Source organism: Colossoma macropomum, unplaced genomic scaffold (genome assembly GCF_904425465.1).
Source record: "Colossoma macropomum unplaced genomic scaffold, Colossoma_macropomum, whole genome shotgun sequence".
Classification (NCBI taxonomy): Eukaryota; Metazoa; Chordata; class Actinopteri; order Characiformes; family Serrasalmidae; genus Colossoma; species Colossoma macropomum.
This window is the reverse complement of record NW_023494786.1, coordinates 28933719-28955449: the sequence shown is the minus strand read 5'-3', so window position 1 is coordinate 28955449 and position 21731 is coordinate 28933719. Positions and strand designations below refer to the sequence as shown.

At 39.6% G+C, this 21731-nt stretch overlaps 1 protein-coding gene across 1 annotated transcript in view; it reads left to right on the top strand.

Moving 5' to 3' along the window:
* Positions 1-263: 263 nt before the first annotated feature.
* si:dkey-262k9.2 overlaps positions 264-21731 on the top strand; it is a 43170-nt gene continuing 21702 nt past the window's right edge. The window contains exons 1-3 of the mRNA XM_036565269.1: positions 264-349; positions 794-873; positions 16251-16293. The gene's annotated coding sequence lies outside the window, so the exon portion shown is untranslated. The remainder of the gene's footprint in view (positions 350-793; positions 874-16250; positions 16294-21731) is intronic.

The window sequence follows — 21731 nt, the reverse complement described above, 5'->3', positions numbered from 1 at the left end:
GCTGGGATCCCACCGCGACCCAGAAGGATAAACGGTTTAGATGATGTATATATATATATAAAATCTTTTATATATTAAAGCTTTATATTGTATAACACATGCATTTCATTATGCCATGCATAAGAGTCAGCACACTGCAGGTGAAACTTGGGCAGGTGTCAAATTTCATGTGGAATGACAGCCAATGGGACGTCCACACCGCCCCGCTGTGAGGTCCTGTCTGAACAGCCCAGGCATTAAGACAGCCAGGAAGTTCACATAAGTTTCACAAAGGATCTCCAGTGAGTCAGAGAGCGAGGCATACTGTACTAGTTCATCCTGCGCAACTACCAAAAGCGGCTATAATCTGGTGAGTAGATTTTGTTTCCTTCTCATTTTCTTTATTAACACTAAGAGTGTTATTCCGACTGAAAAGACACTGAGCTTTTAAATCCATTAGGTCACTTTTGCAATAAGAGAAAAAAGCTTAAAAATGATTACTTGCAAAGTTTATGAGAGGATTAACTGTTTTATAATGGATTATAGGGGGAAAATGCCATAGAATGTGGTTACATTGAATAGAATGTGCAGAGAACTTCATGCAGGACCAGAAATGTGTTTATTGCAGCTGTCATGAAACTGCATGCAAGAGAACTACAATAATCCAGAGCCTTTTCATTGATCTTGACTAAATGAAAGTATTTATGACACAAAGGACAATGAGGTAGATGCCAGAGGAGATGTGCACTGATGCAGGATGAGATTTAAGCAGAAGCGGTGAACATTTGGTGACAACCAAATATTCCACTTACAGGGGCGTAAAGCGAGTCTTTGCATTCCCATAAGAGCAGAAAGCTGTTGCAACAGAAGAGAAGCTGCAGGCGGTCTGAAGAGGTAGAGTAATTTCTAAACCTTTTTGGGGAAAAGTATCAGTATGACTTCGCTAGCACTCAGTTGTTTGTTTGACCCATAAAATACCCTGAGAAGTGCAAACAGGGCAAAGCACTCTTGAGATACTTGAGATGAAAAGAGAGAGGAGAAGTTTGAGGAGTCTTAAGACTTCAGTTCGAAAAGGGCAACTTAATGACTGCAAAAAAAGCTCAAGCAATTTAGCAGTAAAGCAAGAGACATCGATGTGTTCTTTACAAGGAAGCTGAAAGTCAGGACTGCGCTTTCTATGGACCGTCTTTGGCTAGATTCCCATTTTTAACATTGTTTAGCCATTTGTAAAGCTGCTTTAACATCCTCCTGTGTGCACATCTTGTGGGAAAGCAAAAGAACTGTTGAAAAAAAGCAGAAAAAATGGGATTTTGAAAGGGCTGCAACAGAAGAAGCTAATACTGTAATGTACAGGAAATTCACACTATTGCAGAGCAAGTGTTCAAGTCACAGAGAGTGAGAATTCCATCCCTTTAATTTGAGTTAATTAGGAGTGCGAATGCTGAAAGGTGTTCAGGAGGCCGAGTGAATGGATTCTATTTCCAGTCGCGCTAATCAGTCCTACCTACAGCACAGAGCTTTGCAGACTTGCGTTAAGCAGAATTGACATCGGTATAGAACCTTGTACTTTCTGTGGACTAATCATGGTTAATAGAATTTTTTAAAATCTAAAAATCAAGACTTGTGATTTAAACAGTCATTCAGAGTGGTTTGATGTGAAATGGTTCATTGTAGAGAAACTAATCGACTCACATTCCTTTAAAGTGGTTGTGATAGGAACCAGGGGTCACCATGTCCACAGCATAAATACATTTTATTTACTAACCAAAACTACCAGTGAACCTATGTGTGCCTTCTAAGTGTTTATATGTAATGTTGATTGTAAAATAGTGATAAATATGAGTTTTTTTTTGTGGACTATTTTGCCTTACGACGTCCAGCATGTACCTCTCCACCATTAATGTTTTCAACTTAAGCCAAAACCTTGAAAACTCGAAACTATCGTAAAACAATGTGTCGAACATTACGAAGTGTTTATAACCATTTCATGTCATAACGTTCTGTGAGGGAGCTTTCAGAAGCATTAACCCATTAAAATTCCAGGTTTTTTTTTTTACAAAGGCTTATTATTCAGTAACTTCAGGGATTTCAGTGCAAACTGGCTGAGCTATTCTTAGGTTAAAGAAGTGCGTAATAAAACTTTGGGTCCGCTGGTGGGCCCTGAACGTTTGAGGGGCTAAATGAGTTTAAGAGGCCATGAGCAAATTCTCGGAATGGATCATCAGTGAGACATTCAGTCCAATAAGTTTAAAGGCTTTTAGTAAAACCACACATCCAAGCCAAAGACCCTGGCCATTTAAGCGATTAAATTCTTCGGACGTCTGGTTCCTATCACCACCGCTGTGAGCAATTCCGACTTGGTAAGTGTATACAGAATGGAGAATTTCACATCAAATGGCTCCGAATGTCTTTTTTTTTCACATCTTGACCATTTAATTACACAAGAATTTTGAAAATTCATTTTTAAGTGTAAGCTTTGGTTCTGACCACAGATCAACAAGGTCAGTATTCAGTGGAAATGAAGCATGTATACAGGGTGCTTATTTTTTTTTTTTTCAATTTACCCTGAATCAGCTCTTCCCTCTAGAAATAGCACGAGTTATGCAACATTTGAAGACACAGCTTGACGTGCCTCCAGCCTAAGCCGAACTAAGAGGTGCTTTCCAGAGAAAAAGTGTACCTAGACAAAATCTGCAACGCTACATCTTTTTTCTTCTTCTCTGGTGTGTGAATCCCCTTCATGTTCATGTTCTGAGACAGTGTGCGCTTTTAAGAGAAGTTAGTTCACTTCCTGTTCTCTTCACTCACTGCAGCACTTCTACGCTTTCTTGAGTCAACTCAACGTGAGTCCTCACAACTTTTTCTTATCATTTTAAGCTATTTCTGTCTTAGATTGTGCCTTTTCTCAGTCAAAACAGCCTTTGGTAAGTTAGCTTTTAAAATCTGAATGGTGGATTTTAGTCTACTGTTTAAAAGGCTACTCACCTTTAGCATCTTCAGGTCAGTTTGGCAGCTGATTTGAACTGACCAGGGCTGGTAGCCATTGAGTGCAACACTAAGCTCAAACTCGAAATGAAGAAATTGCACAATTTCATCAGTTTGTTTGCATAAGCTTAGCCACATCTTCTCCAAACGTGTCATTTAAGCTGAAGTCATGGTGTCCACAAGACGTCACCTTTTGTTTTTAAGGAGTGCTGGCTTAACTACAGTAGAAATAACATGGTTGTGTGAAGGTGCTTAGCCACAGTAGAAATAACATGGTTGTATGCTATTTTGAAAGCTCAGATGTGACTACAGGTCTTTACTTTGCCATAAATAGTTGACAGTGCTTATCAGTAGGAACAGCATGGTTGCGTGTTATTTTAAGAGTCCTGAGGCTTCACTGTGGTGTAAACACATGGCAGTTGTATTGCACGTTATTGCTGCTGGTTGTCTACAGATGGAAGCTGTGCTGGTGAATTTTGGACTATGTAGACTAGTTCGCAATGCCATGCTGTTCTGTTTGAGAAATTGTGATGCTACTCCCAGAAAGGATGTACTAAACAACAACATACTTTTGTGTCATATTGTTACATAATTTAACCCCTGTGTTACTTTCAGCTAGGAGTGTCAAACAATTAAGATCTTTAATAAAGCAAAAAGCCACAAGAGGCCGTGGGTTACTGTGATTTTATCTCAGGAAAGGTGTTCTTAGGGTGCGTTAAACTCCCTTCCCTGTGATAAAATCACAGTAACGCACAGCCTTAAGTTGCTTATCGCTCTTACAAAACGGCGGCCAACATGAAATATGATTAAATACACACTTTGCCAGAAAATAATTTAAGTTATCATTAATAATAATTGACATCAATAAGTATTCCGCCAAGAAATAGTAGTTCCTTAAAAGTGCCATATCATTGCTAAGCAACCATGGATTGCTGAATGAGGAGAACGCTTGGTCGCCCATCACTGTATATTACATACATTTGATAACACAGCACTGTTTAATGCAAAAGCTTAAAAAAACTAATGCAAAAGTACTTTTTGGTCACCAAATTACCACCGCAAGTCTTATTAAGCACCAATCCAGCGGTGCGCTCTTCTTGCGCTGGGCCTGAACCTCAAACAGCTCCCTGCTCCCTACATAGTGCACTACCTAGGAGTTTAAATACTGGATTCTGCACCCCAACAGTGCAAAATACAGCTAAGAAATAGTCATTTGGGACTCAGACACATCCATACTCGATAAATGAGGCACTATTTCTCTGTAGAGACTAGAATTTCTAAGCTTTCATAGCTAGCACACTGTGTAGGGAGTATGGAGCCATTTGGGATTCAGCCTGGGTTTGACGTGACTTCTGACTGAAACACAAACATTTGAAGCATGTGGTCCATTCAAGTGACATTTTTAGACTTTTACACTGCTGATTACAGTTAATCATATGATAAGTACTTTAATTTAAGCCTGTGATATTAATGATGGAGTTGTTTGGGCTGTTTGCTATCTTTTAGCCTGTTGGCTAGCTGACCAGCCTAGTTCTAGTAAAGAACATAAGTTGTCAGCCCCTCAGTTTAAGCAAAAAATGGGTTCTTAGCTCATCAAAATACTCAGTGGTCCATGCGAGTAGCATGAGAGTCAAAGATTATTCTAGTAACAGCACAAGGGTTTTTCATGCTGTGGTGCTGTTATATACAATTCAGTTGCCATAAGGCGGTCATAGGCGTGTGTATATTCTGGATTTTACAACAGCTTCGAATGCGGCTCAGCTAATCAGACTTTAGGACCGGACCTATCCTAATCACAATTAAGTGCACTGGCCTTATTTGCTCTAATTTGACCCTAAAGAGTTTGTTACGGCCATATTATTGAAAAAAATAAGCTTAATCTGAATTATTACCTCTAATAACTCAGCTTGAAACTGAAAAAAAAAAATCACATGAACATAAAGTGGACATGAAAAGAAGGTGAACACAGTTTCCAGTTTTCATCACTGATATCTATTGAAAGTAAGAGTGGCTGCATGTACCAACTCCGCCACCAGTCTAACCTTCATACAGCAATGTTACATCCTGTCTCTGGAACTGGATCTTTCTGCTTTGCTACTGTTTTTTTTTTTCAGTTTGGGGGTTGTTGATTTATCCATCGTCATCCTGCAAGCACTGTCCAGTGTTGTCTGTTGAAGGCGTTCTCCTGTGTTAATGTTACTGATACTAATGCTATTGCCATGTCAGTGATGCATTTTGCTTATAAACAGTGCTTCGGACTTGATGTACTTCATTGATAAACAAATTCACCATGGCAGTAGCTGGAAATGACTTTGGTCACGACATGGAGTCGTAGTCATATACAGTGTAAGCAGCTGGGCTTTGGCCTGGAACTATGGATGCTTCGAAAGGTCAAGCTAGGAAAATGCAAAGTCAAATGTTAGTAACATGTTCATTTGAGATAAAATGTATTTTTTTTACTGCAGTAACATATTTTATGCTAAAAGTAACACAGTCTATGCTGACCTTATATAGACATATTGATGTGTCAAGTTGAGAACGTTGTTTTAAGAATACAGAAGAAAAACTGTGTCAAAATGGGTCCTTTGGCTACTGATAGCACTTTGGGTTCCCTACTGAATATTTCAGTGAATGTAAATGAGATGAGTGAGTGTGAAGAACCTTTTTTAGTTAAAAAACACCAAATATTGTAAGGGTCTATATCTGAATATCAGCTGAAATCTGATATTTTTCATGTACGTATCTGCTGATGCTGATACCTAAACATATATAAAATGTAGAAATTTTAGAGAGGGACTACGTCTACTTGGATTAGCGTTACAGAGGAAGGGAAGGTAGCTCTCATTTCTAAATTTTACATTTTACACATGCAGTAAAATGAATAAAATGCAGGTGTTTTAACACAGTAACCCAGCATTGCATAAACAATCTCATTTTCTGGAGCACAATAATTATGTCATCAAATATTGGTTTGAAATATCAGTCAAATCTGAATATCTGTCCTATGCTGATATTACTTTTTAAAGCAAATATCTACCGGTACTGAAATGATTCTAATATGATTGTACATCATTAGTTCTACAGCAATTAAAATGTCCCTGAACTGCAAGTTGTTGTGAAGAAAATTGATTACATGCAATTACTATGCAGCTTGTTTTGACTTACAGTGCATATTGTTGTATGAATATTTTAAACATAACCCCAGTCACAAGTGGCTTGAGTGAATGAGGCTGCAGATACAGTGAGACACTTACTTCAAGCAAAAGAGTTACCGTAGAGGACTAATAATGACACCCAGCTTGTGTAGTCATCTGTCTGTTTATGCTAATAAGTAGCTTAGTAATACCAGAAAAAGGCATGCATGCATATTCAAATGCATATTCAACCCAGAATTTTTCTGTTGGTTTCATGCATGGATCTTTAACTGTGGGGCCTTTAAGGAGGGACTGCAATGCGGTTTAAATGTAGTTCTTCTTGTTACACACCTACTATGACCCACCAAAAGCTTAATGATTAGCTAACAGGGATGTTTGTGACCATGGCCTGCTCTCTCTTTGAATTCACAGTTTCCTCTTGTTCTTGTTGCCGCGTTTTGACTTCAAAATGTACACAGAAATGGCTGGAGAACGCTCAGCCAAACCACAGTTGCGTCAGTTTCACACAGTCATCACTTCATAGTTTCCAGTCCTATTGACTTGCTCTTAGCGCTGTGGTTTTCTTGGCTCCTCAGCCATCTCACGGTCTGTCTGATTGTTCTCACTTCTTTAGAAAAGATGCTATCCCATCTTACCACCTGATCCACTTTTTCTTTGTCGTGGGTTGCGGTCTGCAATATTTGCCATTGACAGGAAAGTAACATGTCCCTGATATGACAGAATAATATGTAAATATTGCTTATCTGAACATTTCCATATCCTCTTTCACATTTGGCTAGCAAGTTGTCCCCAGTTTCTGTGTTAGGGTTTTTCAGTTTAGTTTCACAGTTCAGTTTCTAACAGATGACCTTTTAAAAGCAATTAGTTGAGAGTGACTGTACCTCTTTTGATGCAGCACTTTTATACACTAAAGTAAAGAAAAATGTCTCAGAATGAGCTTCTACACATACAATGAGCCAAATCAGATACTCAAATGTTAGACCTAGCGCTAACCTAATTGTATCCACCTGTACCCCCTGTAAAACCCACTTCCAGCCTCACCCCACATAACACGTCACGCATGACATAAAGCGCCATCCTGGTCATGCATTGCGGTTGTATGAAACAGACTTGACCACTCATGCAAAAAGAAAAAAAAAATCAAGCATATAGACAAAGTGGAACTATGGAAACATGGCACCAAAAGCACCAGCTTGGCAGTATTAAATAAGGTCAGTATCATTGATTAAATCAATATCATGATACTTTTAAAAAATATCAGTTTATCATGGTATCAGGTGACATTTAAATGAGTGTGTATTTTTAACTGCTTTTTTTTGTTCCACCTATATGAAAATTTCACAAAAAGGAACCTAAAGAGCATCATAAACGCTTACTAGATAGAGACAATACTTCATACTACTTCTTCATTAAATGGTCTCTTCAAAGCAATCTGAAGCACTCAACAAATAGCATTCATTGCAGTTAAGTTTTTGTTATCTATCAATACTGCTAATGCTGTAAAATCAGCGTTATTGTGATATTGTTTTACATTAGTATACACTATAGTATACTATATACTACTACTATGTATAGTACACTTTAGTATACACTAGTGAAATCACAGGGTGCTTGTTATTTAAGAGTAGATTGTATTTTCATGGGCAGCACGGTGGTGCAGTGGGTAGCGCTGAATGTGTATGTCTGTCTGTCTGCCCTGCGATGGACTGGCGACCTGTCCAGGTTGTATCCTGCCTTCTGCCCAAAGACAGCTGGGATAGGCTCCAGCACCCCACCGTGACCCAGAAGGATAAGCGGTTTAGATGATGTATGTATGTATGTATGTATGTATGTATTTTCATTGTATGCTGTGCAGGGCAGTGTATACAGCACTTTATTTGGAACACCTGTACATCTACTCATTCATGTAATTATCTAATCAGCCAGTCATGTGGCTGCAATGCAGACACGGGCCAACGGCTTCAGGTAATGTTTATATCAACCATAAGAATGAGGAAAAAAATGTGATCTCAGTGATTTTGACTATGGCATGATTGTTGGCGCCAGACAAGCTGATTTGAGTATTTCTAAAACTGCTAATTTCCTGGGATTCCCATATACAACAGTCATACTCAGAACGATGCGATAAAGAAAAAACACCAAGTGAGCAGCAGTTCTGCCGATGTCTTGTTGATGAGAGAGGTCAACAGAGAAAAGCCAGACTTGTTCAACCTGACAGAAAGGCTATAATAACTCAGATAACCACTCTCTACAATTGTACTACAAACATCATACCTTAAGGTGGATGGGCTACAACAGCAGAAGATCACGTCAGGCTGCAATTCTGTCAGCCAAGAACAGAAAGCTGAGGCTGCAGTGTGTACAGGCTCAGACAGATGAAACCTGGAAAAACATAGTCTGGTCTGATGAATCTTGATTTCTGCTGAGGCACACAGATGGTAGGGTACCCAACCTGCCTTGTGTCAACAGTCCAGGCTGGTGGAGGTGGTGTAATGGTGTGGAGAGTGTTTTCTTGACCCCATTAATACCAATCAATTATCACTCGAATGCATCCTTTCATGACCACATTTTACCATCTTCTACTTCTACATGTCCAGCATGATAATGCACCATCACAAAGCAAAGTCATCTCAAACTGGTTTCATGAACGTGACAATGAGTTCAGGGTTCTTCAGTGGCCTTCAAAGTCACCGGATCTGAATCCAACATGGTACGTAGTAGAACGTGAGATTTACAGCATGAAAGTGCAGGAATTGCATGGCGCAATCATGTCAACATGAACCAGATTCTTAAAGGAATGTTTCCAACATCTTGTGGAATTCATGCAACAAAGAATTGAGGCTGTTTTGAGAGCAAAGGGAGGCCCTACCGAGCATTAGTATAGTGTTCCTCATAACGTGCTCAACAGTATGATCACCTACCTTATATGCTGTTGCCGCACCAAAGTATGGACTCAACAAGGCCTTTGAAAGTGCTCTGTGATATCTGGTATCAAGACATTAGCAGCAGATCCTTTAAATCCTGTAAGTTGCGAGGTGGAGCTGCCACAGATTGGACTTGTTCCAGCACATCCCACAGAATTTGGAGGCCATGGCAACACCTTGAGCTGTACATCATGTTCCTCAGACATTTCCCAAACAACGTGCGCAGCATAGTAGGGTGCATTATCCTGCTGAGAGGCCACTGCTGTTGGGGAATACCACTGGCATGTTTAGGTGGGTACCTTGTGTCAAGTTGATGTCCAAATGAATGGATGTTGACATGTGCTGTTGTTATGAGATAATTAATGTTATTCACTTCATTTGTTCGTCATAATGTTTTGGCACTTCAGTCAAATGACATGTTTTGCTTTAATCCACAATTATTGCTTATTTATTGAATTTGACCAGTGTAGGCAGTGTATATGGCTAATTAAATGACCTCAGTTTCTCAGTTATAACTTTTTACATCATTATTTCCAACCTCTCAATATCTCTTAGTATTAAACAGGCTGTTTTTAGTTACGTTGCCTTTGCTTATTTGTTGAATTTGGCCAGTATAGACAGTGTATATGGTCATTTAAATGACCTCAGTTGCTCGGTTTATACCTTTTTACATCATTACTTTCAATAGTACCAACCTTTCAATATCTCTTAGTATGAAACAGGCAGTTTTTAGTTACCTTGCCTTTAATACTGATATGTAAATGATCTCTGTTCTGGATGCCCTATTTTGTTCCTCATTCAGAAAGCAGTCCAAACTGAAATAAACGTCTGTAAATGGGTGTGGCTACATTGCTGTAGGCTGAAAAGGTGGATATATGAAAATGTATTGGTTTTGTCACACAAAACTATGAATTCAAAACGGTGCATAGACTGGGCAGTGAATAGTACATTTTGAAGCTTCAACAATGGTTATATTATCCTATTTTATTTCAAAATCATGAGATAAATTTCCATGACATGGTTGATAAAACCAGCATGCAGACTTTGGGTCAATTCTTTCTGTTAGTTTTAGACACATCATTTAGGATTGTACATCGTGAGCAGATGGAGTCTGTGATACGGAAGTTCAGTCTGAGGTTTGTAGAGGCTATGACCAGGAGCTATCGGCCTTTGGACTCGTGCCTATCTCTGCACAGGTCACAGACACTCATAACTGACTCAGACAGGGTAAACAGTCGAGATGGATTAATTTCCTTCTTCCCTGCATTAGCAGACTCTGAAAGAATGAACTCCAATTTGTCTCTGAGTTTACGCAGTTCACACTGTTCTCTTCCTCTGTTCTCCATCAGTTCCTTCATTTTTCCTCGCTTCTGTAGCGTTCTGGCCTGGCAGGATGTGTGCTCTGTATCAGTGCATCTTCTGAAAAGAAGTGTTGCTCAACATATGTTTGTTTTCCTTAGCTTGCTCTGGCTGCTGTCATAGAGACTACTGCAGATTTTTATCAGCTCCATCTGCATCATGCTTGTGTATGTGGATACGTGAGCGTGTTCACTTTGTAGGAAAACCAAAGATAAACAGGTTTGACCAACAACAACAAAATGCTCCTGAGTTCTTTACCTAAAAGCTCTACGTTTTATTTTTAGAACCGAAAGAGCAAAACCATGTCTTTTTGTTTAGCAATGTTAAGATTAGGGTTAGATTCAGGCTTAGGCATAGATATACTACTCCAGAAACAGTGTTGTGCAAAAGTCAGAAACACTTCATTTATCTAATTTCCTGTCAAAATGGCCTTTAAGCTCACGTTATTCACTTTTCAGCAGTGGTGGACGAAGTACATAGATCATGTACTTGAGTTAAAGTAGAGGTACCCAAGGTAAAATATTATTCCAGTAAAAGCAGAAGTCCTACCTTTAGACCTCCACTTGAGTAAAAGTACAAAAGTATTTGCCTTCAAATGTACTTAAATGTCAAAAGTAAAAGTACTAAAAGATTAATTATGACTCTATTATCATTTTTATAACAACACTCTCGCTTCATTAACTCATTTTAGGTGAAAATACCCCAGTGTCACTCTCAGTAACACCAATATTTTAATAGAATGTCAGTAAAGTTTTCTTTACTAAACTGCATCTGTAGGTCTCTGTTCATAAACATAAACTAGCAAAAACAAATTTACTATAAAATTAAATAATGTTTGTATAAATTCAGAATAAAAGACACGTCAGTCACAACTGCATATGTGTACATATTTCTATATTGTGGTCTATTTACACAAAGTTAGGTTCGTTCATCATTTATGTTGAATAGACACTCCCAAACTTTTACACTGCTGCACTGATGTTAAACCGTGTGCTGCACTGGGTCGGTATGACCAACAGGTCAAAACAAGCTCAAAACAAAGTGCGCGCTGTGCCCTGATTGGTGTTCTTGCTTCACATTTCTTTCATTTTGACATGTTACATTTTTATACACACATAAGACAAAAGGAACGACAGATTTTGTATAATGTAGTGGAGTAAAAAGTAAGATATTTGACTTTGAAATGTGGTGGAGTGAAAGGAAAAAGTCACCGAAAATGGAGATACTTCAGTAAAGTACAGATACACAAAAAAAACTACTTACATACAGTAACGAATTACATTTACTTAGTTACTGTCCACCACTGCGTTTCAGGAGATATTTCTGAGAAGATTAGATATAAGATCATCCACTTGCATAAATTAATTAATTAAGAATCTCTCTCTCTCTCTCTCTCTCTCTCTCTCTCTCTCTCTCTCTCTCTATATATATATATATATATATATATATATATATATGAGAAAGTTGGACAATCATCTCTGAGAGAGAGGAGAAAATCAAGCTGCTTCAGATCTGAAAACATCCACAGGTGTTTGTTTCTGTCCATCCTTCCACTGTGAGAAGACGACTCAGCGCTATGAGTCTGAAAGGAAGTGTAGCAGACAAGAAGCCATTAATGAGGAAAGGAGACAGACAAACAAGAAGAACATTTGTGAAACAAAGAAGCTGCTGGTGTTCTCAGAAAAATGGACTGACCACCCAGATCTCAACGGTGTGGAAAAAAAATCCCTGCAGATTTCTTTGACAAAACGAATCTCCCAAAAAGAATGGAAGATGTAATAAGGGTAAAAGGTAAATGCTGAACATATTAAATGTTGGAAGAGTGGTCTTTGTCTTTGGCACAGTGCTATACTCATACAGGAAATATTATTAGGCCTACGTATCTTTAGTCACGAACACTGCTCAACTCACTACTGTTTCAACAGGAACAACGTGAGACCTGTATTTCGAGCTATAGGAAATACATCAGCACGTGACGTTGGAAGCTGTGGTCAAATGTGTGTATTCAGTGACTGTGGTGTACTGCATTAGTGCAGTATGTTAGAAAAAACAGAAGAGCAACTGTTGCTCAGGTGACTGAGAATGTCAGGGCAAGATGTGACCAACCCGTCAGCAAAAACAGTCCATCCACAACAAGAGGGATATTATACAGGGGCTGTAGTGCATAAAACCCTTATTGCAAAGATGAATGTGCATTGGAGAGTTCAGCTAAGCAGCTGCAGACAAGCCTAAGATCACTATGTGCAATGCCAAGTGTCAGCTAGTGTGGTGTACAGGGCACCACTACTGGACTGTGGCGCAGTGGAAACGTATTTTTTGGAGCGACAAATCATGCTTTACTGTGTGAGGGGTGAGTCTGGGTTTGGCGAATGCCAGGTGAATGCATAGTGCCAACAGCAAAGTTTGGTGGAGGAGGGATAATGGGCTGGGGCTGTTTATCAGGGTTTGGGCTTCGGCCCTTTAGTTTTAGTGAAGGGTAATGTTAATGCTACAGCATGCAAAATGCACAAAATGGGCTCCATAAAGACACAGTTTGCCGAATTGGTAGAAGGAACTCCAGTGACCAGCATACAGCCCTGACCTCAACCCCACTGAACACTGTTTGGCTGAACTGGAATGTCAATTGTGAGCCAGGCCTTCTTGTCCGTCATCAGTGGGCAACTCTGAAGGCCACACTACAAAGAATGCTGTTTTATATATATAGTTTATATTTATATTTTTTATATATATATATATATATATATATATATATATGGGGACAATTTATTTCAGTGTGCGGTGTTTGACAAGCAGCAGCCGAGCAGCCTCAAACAAAAACAATAAAGAATAAGTAATCAAATAATGCGCATGGAAGACAAATGGCTGAAAAAAGCATCGCACCATTTCTTCTAATTGGACTACGCTGTTGATTTATGGTTGATTTATAGTTTTGTGTTTCTTTCCTTAAGTATGAAGCTTCAGAGAGCTGTTGGCTCTGTTGTACAAAAGAGGGAGTTTTAACGATAAGAGGGGGAAATTAGAGCTCCAAACAAGTGTGGAAACCAAAGAATAGAGCTAATTCAATTTGAATTCAAATCTACACGAACATATTAGCCAATTTGTGCAGTAACTCAGGCTTCGGGAGACACTGGACTCGCAGGCGGCGGGCTGTGCTGATAAATATTTCTAAATTGGTTCGGCTTATTATTTGACCTAGAGCAGCCCAGCTCCCCAAATTGGCGGCGCGGGGGGATTTTATTTGGGGTGCTGAGGTTATTGGTGGTGGAAAATTTGCTGCTGCACTCCAGTCTGGAATTGTATTTACTCTGAAGCAGGCCCTGCGTCGCCTGATTAGTGCGTTAAATGAGGGAATCTCGCTCTTCATGATGACCCGAAGAGAGCGTGGAAATTCTGAATTAGAGTGCCAGTAAGCTCTCTCTCTCTCTCTCCCTCTCTCCCTCTCTCTCCCTCTCTCTCCCTCTCTCCCTCTCTCTCCCTCTCTTCTCTCTCTCTCTCCCTCTCTCTTGCTCTGCTTTCCTTATTTTCATTTTACTTTCTTGTTTTACTCACATTCTCTCCTGCTGTATCTCTGTTTTCTCTACTTTCTTCTAGCACTCTTTTCTTTTTCTTTCTTTCCTTCTATCTCATTTTCCCACTCTGTCTTTTTCACCCCCTCTCACTCTCTACTTCTCCTATCACTTTGACACTCGCTCTCTGTTTCTCTCTTTCTTATTTTCTAATCACTCTCTTATCACCCTTGCTCTTCTTTTCTGCTCCCTTTTCTTCCTATCACTCCCTCTTTTTACATTTTTTTCTTCTTTCTCTCTATCTCTTCCTTATTTTCCTGTCACTCTCTCCTTTTTCTATCTGCTTCTCTCTTTTTTTTCCTCTCTCTCTTCCTTTCTCTCTTTTTTCCTATCATTTTCTCTCTCTCTCTCTGTCTCTCTCTTTCTCTCTGTCTCTCTCTTTCTCCCCTCTCTCTCTTTCTCTCTCTCTCCATCTCTCCACCCTCTTTCTCCCTCTCTCTATTTCTCTCTCTCTCTCTCCATCTCTCTTCCCCCTCCCTCTCTATTTCTCTCTCTCTCTCCATCTCTCTTCCCCCTCCCTCTCTATTTCTCTCTCTCTCTCCATCTCTCTACCCCCTCCCTCTCTATTTCTCTCTCTCTCTCTCTCTCTTTCTCTCTCTCTCTCTCTCTCCGTCTCTCTCTCTCTCTCTCTCTCTCTCTCTCTCTCTCTCTCTCTCTCCCCGTCTCCCCCCCTCTCTTATCTCTATGGATCTAGTCAGTATGATGAAATGACAGATTGACTAAGACGTATGACTAAAACGCCAGATTAGACCAGAACTGACTACTTTAATAGAGTTCCTTCCATGATTTAATGTACATCACTTTTGCTGCGCACATCCATGTATCACCATTTTGTTGTTTTTTTACTTTATAACATAACTTTAAAACACTAGTTACTCTCTGCATTGTGTTAAGATATCACTAGTATTACCTTTAAATGCTTACTATGACTACATATCGATATAATGAACAGACCAATAGAAATGATTCAAAGTGAAAAATATTTGGTTACATTAACTTCTATTACAAGTCCAGAATGATTTTACCTCTCCTGTAAAGTTACCATTATGGAGATTTGAGGTTTGTTTGGACAGCGATGATATGCAGAATTGTTAACGATGTAAAAGTCTCATCATATCGCAAAGCTTCTTTTTCCGTAAAAATGGCTTGTTGAATCTGACTTGTATTCTTTGAAATGACCTAATTTTCAGCTTAAATAGCTCCTAAAATCTCATATAATCTTCATCTAAGTTCTCATAATCAATTAAGACAAATAGCACATGTGGCAGTTTGAATAATTATAATTTTAATTGAATAAAATGTTCTCTGAGAAATCAAGGTGTAGTTTGTACAGTAAAATGTATGGATTAAAATATGGATGCTTTTAATTCACGATACATTTGTCTTTGTACGAAGAAGAGCAGAGATTTGATGATTTGAGTCTGATGAAAAGTTATTGTTGAGTATACAGACGATTCTTCTGTTTTGCAGAAGAAAAAACTGTCCAACTTTGAAACAAATGTCAGAAGTTAAGATTCGAATCAGTGCAGGATGTAAATTGTACAGAAATATGCATGATGATTTATAGTATAAAAACATGTAATTCTGTTTTAATAGTATAGCAAAACAACAGTAAGAAAGGCTAAGCCATCAAGGTGTTTGATGAAAAATCATTAAATAAATAGGCCAAAACCTTTGCTTGAACTCTTTGCTTGATCTTTTAGATCATGCACCAGCATTTCAAGTGTACTGCGGTCAGGACTTGGCCATATCCTTATACAGGTTAGAATTGATTGGTTAATTGGTCAATGACTGAAGGCATTCCAAGCCCTGAGGCAGAGAAGCAGGCCCACATCATTACACCCCCACCGCCATGCTTCATAGCTGGGATGAGTTTTCATATTGGTATGCTTTGTTTTCTCCAAACATAATGCTGCGCATCAGAAAGTTCAAGTTTCGTATCAGATGTCCACATTTGTTTCAGAAAGCTTTGTGTCATCTTGGATAGCTTTAGCAAACTTGAGATGGATGGTATGTTCTTTTTGGACACCGTTGCTACCATTGTGCTAAGCTCCCATGAACACCACTCTTGTTATCTTGTATTTTTGATAGACTTGTGAACACAATTGCAGGAGATGTCAGTAGATCCTTTTCCTTGACCTTAGGGTTGTTTATCACTTTGTATAGAATGCATATCACAGCCTTGCACTGAATTTTGTTTGACTCACTCCTAGGCAGTGAAACAATTGTCGTGAAAAACAATGGCAGTCTAACTTCACCTTGTTATGTCTTTTACATTGCAGGCCTAAGAAACCTTCTGGACCACACAGACAACCAGGGGACCAGGTAAACAATCCAATTTTATTATTTGTTCATAAAATAATTAGGCTGGAATCAGTTAGCATGATGGCTGGAAAGCAAGGGCCATGTTTTAGTTATCTATGGCTCTGGCTGACAAGGCCTACATACAGTGCTAGAATGGGCATATAAAAAAATTACCAGCATACAGTGAGTTGCAGTTGAAAAAAAAAAAAGGTTTTCCAATTTTCTGTTCACTTCAATCTACACTACAGTACAATTTGCATTTTACTCAAGGGAATGCAGGTGACAGACACTCATCTGTTATTTTTCTCTTCCCATAATTTCCTTTATCAGTCAGTTTATAACCTTGGTTGCTCGGTATAAGGCCCAACGACACCCCTCCCAACTAGCCAACAAATACACCCCTTGTATAGAGAAAGGAATAATCTGTACTGGTTGGCCTTCCATCTAGTAAAAAAATAGATAAATAAGAAATGGCAACTGAGGCAAAAGCACAATTTGGATTGGCGGGGGGGGGGTGTTTTTTTGTTATATTAGCAGTTTCTGGGAAGTCCTTATTCCTGCAGGAGCTGTAGATGCTCTGTCCTTGTCCCAGCTCTGTCCTTGTCCCAGTGTTTGCTCCTGCTGGCTTCCTGCACTGCTGCTCGTAAGTCAGATCAGACAACACTAAGCAACCAATTGCCTTGATCAGGGAAAACACCCCAAGTTCTACCAGAGAGGAATAACAGCATCTCTTCAAAATATACTTGCAAGCATTGAGTAAGTCATTGGCCAAGATTCCACTGGCCAGTCCTAGAGGGGCACCTCCTTAATGCTTAGAAACTGTGGACTCAGTCCTGACTGTCCTAGGCCCATTGCAGTCACTCTGCTTCAGCTGGCAGCACTGACCTTAAAAATAGAGTCAGCGATTCTGGAGAAAGATTGTTGATATTTGAGCTCAACTGAAAAACAAAAACACCCCTCCCTTCAGCGCTCCTTCAGAAGCTTTGTCCCCCAAATTCATGGACAAACAACACTGGGCTAGCAAAGCTCTATTTTTTTAGATCTTCGTGGCCATAAAACTCTTTGCAAACGTCGTACAGACAAATGATATAATGTTAGGCCAAACAACAACACAGCAACTAATACAACTCATGCTAGCTAAGTTGTGGGTTAGCAATCTGTCACTAGGAAGCCTTGTCAACTCTCCACCATTGAAACACCTCACCAATGTTAACACGGCTCTTTGCCCTTGCCTGATCTCAGAACTTCCGTTTCAATCTTGGTTCTTCAGATCTTCTCCTCTTTGGCTGTTTCTCGGCCATCTCTCCATCTTGACAATGCGTAAGGTTCGACATGTAGCATGTCAAATATAAAGTCTTCCCTCCATCTCCCCTTCCCTCTGGCCTGTGCATGAGCATGAACGTCCCCCTGTTGCTGATCAGCTGGAACAGTGTTGTGTCATTTGGTCTAAATCACTTTGTTTGTGTCCCATTTATAGAGCCAGGACTGTACACAAACACTGGATTTATTTCCAGCAAACTGACAGCTAGTGGACTGTGAGCAGATATTTGCTGAATTTGACAAAAAGCATGGATTAACATTGTGTACTGCACCTTTAAATTAATGTCCCTGAACAGCGGAAACAGCACAAACTCAGAGAAGGCCAATAACATGCCTTCAGTTAATACTTGCGAGCATTTTCATTCGCCAAAAATCCAGTCCAGCTTCCCCTCTACGCTGCTGCTCATGTAGCTGGACATCCTCCACTTCCTGGTTGTGCATCAAAGAACTCCTATCCCCGGCCCTCTCTGCAGGTTTTCTGATTCCAGTTCCGTTTTTATCTTGTGGAACAGCTTATCACAGCCCTGGACTGCTAATTAAGCTCTACTGGTCCCAGGTGGGAATCCTCCCCCACAATGTTGAATTCCTTCCATTTGTTATTTGCTCAGGTCCTCTGCCCCATGGTCTGCTGGACCATGTCCTCAGAATTCTTTTTGTGAACTGTTCCAGTCTTATTACCTTCAATAGCCTTACTTCTATGGTCCACATCAGGGCATGCTGTATTTAAGGTCGCTTGGGCTACAATGCGTAATAATGGTGTTATGAATAGGTAACGAAAAGTATGTTACATTCATTTAATCACTTTAGGAGAAAAAGAACTTTAGCCGATATCAACGTATCATGTAATAGACCCCCTAGGAATTTGCAGTTTTGCAATTGCAACAGTTCATCCAAATTCAAGTAATCCTCACAGCATTTGCAAGAGCTTGCAACTGCTTTCAGAACGAAGCGAACAGCTTCTGTGCTATGTGCTGGGTAGCCGCAGCCTCAGACCACCCACATGTACACTGATCTGATATCTAAGCTAAGCTTTTTTACAACGATCATCATTTTGTCAGTTCCTGTGTGATTGCTTTTCTGCACATCCATATGAATACTCTTCTGTGAGCCTTCCATAGCAGTGTGGATGATGGACGTGTTTGCACTCTGTATATTGATGTGAAGCATATGAGCTGCTGGGTTATGTCAGTTCAGAGTCACTCAAATACTTTATTTTAATACATATAATACACAGATTTCCTGAATATTGCTAACTGTATATAGAGAACATGTTCAGTTGGCAGAGTGTATAAGTGGATGATCTATCTGTACAGTGTAGAATCTGAACTTGCTTGGTGCTGGCAGGTTTCATATCACTGTATAAAAGATGCATATGAATTATTTTATTGTTGGATGCACTGTGATAGTCACTGAGCAAAAGCCTGAGCTCAATCAAAGTGCATCCCAGTTCAGTAAGCCCTAAGAACATGAACTATACATAAAAATTTTGTGGATTTTTGGGTTTGTTAGATCAGTTCTTTACATATCAAGTAAACATTGAGAAATCCCCCAAAAAATGATGGTATGAATACCCAAATAGTGATTTCAGGGTTCATATACAGGCATCTGGAATAGTTAACTGACTATTTGATTACCTGTCAACACCCCTAATTCTCACAGCTGTACCCTAGTCTTGACTGTAGGTCCACATTCTTGTACAAACACAGAGATGCACATGCACGAGCATGCCTGCACACACACATGCATCAATTCCCATAAGCTCAGGGTTCACTCCAGTTCTCCAGTATGGGAAAACTGCCATCAGCGAACGTCCGGCTAAAGTACTACATATGCCAGTAACAGTGGGCATAGTGCAGGTGCAATACAGCTCTAGCACAATTTCCTTACGAAGTGTCAAGTTGCTAAACAAAGCAGGTCACTTGACGTGGAGGCCCAGCAGCATAATTCAGCATCAGGAAGCGCAGCTTGACACAATAGGCATCTGTAACAATAGCATGTATGAAGGAGATGGCTAAATTGGGGAAGCTGGTTGAGCTCCTCTTGAGGAAGAAGGAAAGGAAATTCTGAAAAAAAAATAACAAACTGATACTGTTGTGTGGCTATTTTTGAACATTTCCAGGGTAAAATTTAGGAAGACGTATTTCCCAGCCATCCGAGAACAGGGAGAGAGAGAGAGAGAGAGAGAGAGAGAGAGAGAGAGTGAGAGAAATAAACAGGGCCGATTGTAATAAGGAAGAGGCAACGGAAACTCGGCTTGGCCAGCTGTGGGTTGTACACATCTGCGTAGGCTATTAAGTATAAGAGGTGGCATGAGAGAGAGTTGGAACATTCTGTGGGAAAAAAAAAATAAAAGTAGCTGAACTCATCTTGTAGTCAGAGATAGAAAGAAATCAGTGGGCAGCCACAGTTCATTATCGCTGCGCTCATCTCCTGTACATGTGTTTATGTGCACACAGTGAAACATGCACATGGGTGTTGGAAAACAAGTGTGGTTTAGGCCATAAGAACATGATTATATAAGACCTCACACGCCTTGCCTGACACGCAGAGGCAAGAAAGGAAAACACCTATATGATGACGCTAATTTCTGCTAGTGCTTCTATAAGATTTTTAACAGTACGTTAGTGCTAAGCTAATGCTGCTGCTGGATGTTCGAGATTAAACATGGAAGTTTGTGACTTCTACAATGACTCCTTCAGTAAAGAGCCCTGGCATAGAGCTGCTGCTGTTTTCTAACAAATACCTGAAAGCTAGTTCGGCTACCAATTGTTTTCACAGACAGAACTTAGAACTTCCAGAATAAGGCCTAAAGTGCTGTTTTTGGCATGAACTTAGTCCCACCCATTAGAAATCAAGACATGATTGGTTGATTTCAATGTCACTTTCAAAATATGGTAGCGATTAATCTAATTTCTAAGGGGGTTTCACATCTGAAAGTCCAGACCAAGATCTGAACCAAGGTTCATGTTGTTGTTACATTGTATACATTTGATCTGGATAGTTTTGGCTTCACATTACAATGTAGAAAGAACACTAAAGAACTTTACATTGCATTACATATATATGTCCTGTCGTCATCACCTACGTGGGCTGTGTCTCCTTTTTACTTGACATTGAATGCGTTAACATGCTCTGAATAATCCGATAACTGCAGAAAATCAGATTTTGTCAGTAATCCGATCAACGCATTTACACGCAGCTGAGTAATCAGATAAATGGGAAACTCTGGGTCCACATGAGTCAGGCAGTAATCGGATTTCAGCTTTGCAACCAGCCAATAAACTCACAGAAGACATGATGTAAACGTAACGTAAAACTCAAACTTCATGCCAGGACTTTTTTTTTTTAAACATTGTGCTACTTTACCTGAAAATATGAAAATACATCATCTAGAAAATGAAAAATACTTAAATCCTTCATTTCGTCAAGCATGTAGCTGTTTTCAGCATAGCTCCAAAAGCGTTTTGCTGCCATCTCATGGCAAAGGCTGTTTTCACACATGCGCAGACTGAGAAATCCGAAAAAAATCAGAGTAAGAGTTCACATACACTGAGAAATCTGATTACTGACCTAAATTCCAGCTCTCTTTACTGGAGTTCTTAATCGGATTTCTAGACCTTACTCCAATCTAAGAAATCGGAGTATGCTGTTTACACGACCATTTGAATAATCAGATGCAGAATTGCAGAAATGCAACTGCAGAAATCCGATTATTATCAGATTATTGAGTGCATGTGAATGCACGCATTTCTTGGTTTGTAGAGGAGCGTGATGTTAGCATGATATCAATTCGGTGGGCAGCCTTTTCCGTTTGAATGAGCAAAATGAACGTCGTCTTTCTCATCCTTTCAGAAAATAAGACCACTTCTTTTGATCTGAAAAAATTTTCATCTTGCGGTCCAGACTGTGGTCCGAGGCACCTTTTACACATATTATTTTGGTGCGGACTAAACTAAAATGTCTGAAGGCCTTACCAATGAGAGAGGTCGTATATACCTGGATACCAGGATAAAAAATCCTAACTGGATAACTTTCTCCTTCAAGATTTTAAAACTTTTGTTTCCACCAAGCATTGCTTCTTATTAATTGAGTATACTAATTTAGACACATCATAATACTTAATTAGTCCTACTGCAATA